Below are 2,589 nucleotides of genomic sequence, written 5' to 3'. Positions count from 1 at the left end.
GGGGGGTTGTGCAGGAGGCAGCTGATTGATGTTTCTCTCTCATCGATGTTTCTAACTCTCTATCCCTCTCCCTTCCTCTCTATAAAAAAAAATCAATAAAATATATTTTTAAAAAAAGAGGACCACGAATAAAAATGTAAACTTGGTAAGAACAAAATTTGGGCTTTCAATTATATCTTTTTGCAGAGAATGTCACCATTACTTCAATTACTCCAAGGAATATTCAGAGTTAGAATATAACCTGGACAATTTAAATGTGATGTGATTTCCTTTTCCAATAAAAAAGAAAATTTTCCTGAATTTCTCTGACTCTAAACAATTTCTTTTACAAAAAGTTTTATTGAATACCTAGGATATGCCTGGTTAAAATAATAAGAACTATGTAAGATACAGAGTGATCTAAACTCTATGCCAGAAACAAGACATTCTATTTTCAAGGCTCCTTTATATTTTTAAAGAATTGCACAGGTTAAGAAATGCTTTAATACATAATTATCATCCTATTATCATTTAGGAGGACTTGGTATGTACCTGACCCTGCCCTAATTCATTTAGGTGCATTACTATTCTAAAGCTATACAGCCACTTCTTGAGTAGTTACTATTATATCTCCAATTTATACATGAAAATAAAAATTAAAAAAGATGAGATCTAGAAAAGGATTCAAAGAGGACAAGACTTGTAGGCAGGGAGCAAACCCAACCCTCTTTTTAACGTATTACAGCTTCCACGAAATTACTGATTTATTTAGTCAGTAAGGATCCATCATGAAATTGATGCGTGCTCACTTGGGAACTTTTCCAGCCTTAAAGGGCTAAAGCAGTGGTTCTCAACCTTCTGGCCCTTTAAAACAGTTCATGTTTTTACCCCCAACCATAAAATTATTTTCATTGCTACTTCATAACTGTAATTTTGCTACTGTTATGAATCGTAATGTAAATATCTGATATGCAGGATGGTCTTAGGTGACCCCTGTGAAAGCGACCCACAGGTTGAGAACCGCTGGGCTAAAGGAAATTCCATGTGGCCAAGAGCAAGCTTCTATTAACAAAGAGACAGGTGCTGACGATGAAAACCTCTTAACTATTGTGGTTGCCTGCCACTGGTTTCCTGAGCTCACCCAGGGCATACTATTGTCATCACCCATTTAATGTCTAGCAGTGGATTATTCATTTATTTATACAGAGAGCCCATATAATCAAATATATTTAAGCCATACTCATCTTGAGGTCAGAGATTATGCCAGCTCCTAACCACACACACAATGGGTGCTCAAGTCATTCCTTCCTATCTGCATGAATTCAACAACAATCACCAAAGTTTCACCTTTTTAAAAATAAATATTGATTTTTGGGGGGTTTTGTTTTGTACCAGGAAACTGCCTATATGCTAGGGGTTTAGTGGTAAGCAAGGAACAATTTCTATTTAAGAAGAAGAGAATTCCAGGCAAGGCTAACAGCAAAGCCAAAAACCCTGAGGTGGAAATTAGCTTTGCGTGGAACAAAACAAAACAGAGAGGAGGGGAGCGTGGAAGCAGGGAAATGGATTAGGAGGTTGTTGGTTATTACAGAGAAAAACTTGCTGGCTTCCACTGCGGAAAGAGAGATGGAGAGATCTGGGCATGTTTCAGATCCAAAATCAGTGTGATAGGCTGATAACGTGAGTGTAAAGGTAGCTCCTAGTTGTTTAGCAGCTAGTCAGAAACTTTTGCCATTTGTGAATAGGAGGAGCAGACTTTCTGTGGTGTGGTGAAGACTAACAGCTCTCGGTGGGCCATTGTAAGTACGAGCTGCCTATTCCATTAGAACGGTCATGCAGGCCTTTCGATATATGAGCCTAATGCCCAACAGTAAAGTCAGGGCTTGACTTTGTGACATGCTGAAGTCACAAACATGAGTAAGCACAGTCTCTGATTTCAAGAGCCTCACAGTCTCCTGTGCTTTATTGGAGATGATCTTGCTGCTGAAAACCAAGCTCTTATTTCCTTCTCAATTAGTTAGTTATCTTTATAAGAGGTGGGATATTATTTTATCCATGTCTGAAAATCCATTGTTTAACAAATAGTAAATGCCCATGATATCTTTGCTAAGTTGGGCTGAACATAATAAGGCCAAGCAGAGAGCCACTGGACCCATACATCAGAAAGATAATATAAAATACTACTTCTGCTTCCCAGGAGCATAAACTTTAAGTGGGGCAACAAAATACATTCTTAAAATCTGAAATTTGAGAGAGCATATAAGTGCAAAGTGCTAAATGTATATGGATAGGAAGACATATAGGGTATGAATGAAAAGATACCAGAAGGTTGGGGAAGAGGTCACATAACTTGCATACATGCCTACCTTTGAGTGCAGGTAGATTTGGAGGATTAATGATAAGTTGCATGTATCATGTCACATTCTTATAAAATTAGCCAGTGCAGGATTTCAGTTTGAACAAAAAGATTCAACCTTTTTGAGCAAGACTTTAAATATTGGATAAGTACCTGGAACTGATCGTGTACACAGACGACTTAAGTGGGGCTCTCTCCAGGGTTTATGCCACTGGAACTTAGAGTTCCCAAATCTCTTTCTCAACTTTTGTGTA

Source organism: Myotis daubentonii, chromosome 14, assembly GCF_963259705.1.
Source record: "Myotis daubentonii chromosome 14, mMyoDau2.1, whole genome shotgun sequence".
Taxonomy (NCBI): Eukaryota; Metazoa; Chordata; class Mammalia; order Chiroptera; family Vespertilionidae; genus Myotis; species Myotis daubentonii.
The sequence above is the reverse complement of the archived record's forward strand: the minus strand, read 5'-3'. Positions refer to the sequence as shown.